Source organism: Otolemur garnettii, unplaced genomic scaffold (assembly GCF_000181295.1).
Source record: "Otolemur garnettii isolate 467f Iridium unplaced genomic scaffold, OtoGar3 scaffold00012, whole genome shotgun sequence".
Taxonomy (NCBI): domain Eukaryota; kingdom Metazoa; phylum Chordata; class Mammalia; order Primates; family Galagidae; genus Otolemur; species Otolemur garnettii.
In genome coordinates, this window is record NW_003852407.1 from 4,995,070 (window position 1) to 4,995,825 (window position 756).

Below are 756 nucleotides of genomic sequence, written 5' to 3' on the forward strand. Positions count from 1 at the left end.
CCTGGTTCAGGGTGGAAAAGAAAGGTCCCCTGGCAACATCAGATCTCCAGCAGCAAGCAAGCATGGCTTCTTTGGGCAGTGGGATCTTGAAGTCACTCCAGGGGGCAGTCAATGGCTCCTGCCCCACCCTCCTTCCTGGCTCATGCAGGGATGGGGAACGCCAGAAGCAAGTAACCATTTCCCCTCCCTTCAAGTCTGAAGGCTATGGACAGAGTCATAAGTTGATGGAAGGAGCATCCTGCTCCTCTTTTCCTCCTTGCCACACCCTGGACAGGGGCTGCTATGACCTCAAGTGGCAGCACCCATGTGGCCTAAACCAAAATATATAGGCCCAGAAAAAAGTCTGACAAATACGGACAAGACATCTGAAGTTTGTCCTGGAAAATCTGGAAACTAATCACTTTCTTAGAGCCAGACATGCACATGCCTGCATACACACACACACACACACGTGCATGCATGCACATGCACACACACTCGTGCACACATCAGACAAACGGGGCACAGGCTGATGTCCTCTCTCCTTGTAAGAACAAGACCCGCAAAGCCATTTCCCCACAGTCTCCCTGCTGGATATTTATGATGCACACTGGCATTTTCATCCTTGCAGTTCCTCTCTTTAACCATGAGCTCTAACCCTGACAACAAAAGCAAAAGAAGAGACAAAAAGTTTTCTGGAATAAGGAAGGAAGAGTGAGTCAGACCCCTTTCCTGTGTTCCTCTAAAAATTAATAAATTAAGTAATGCTCTGAGTAA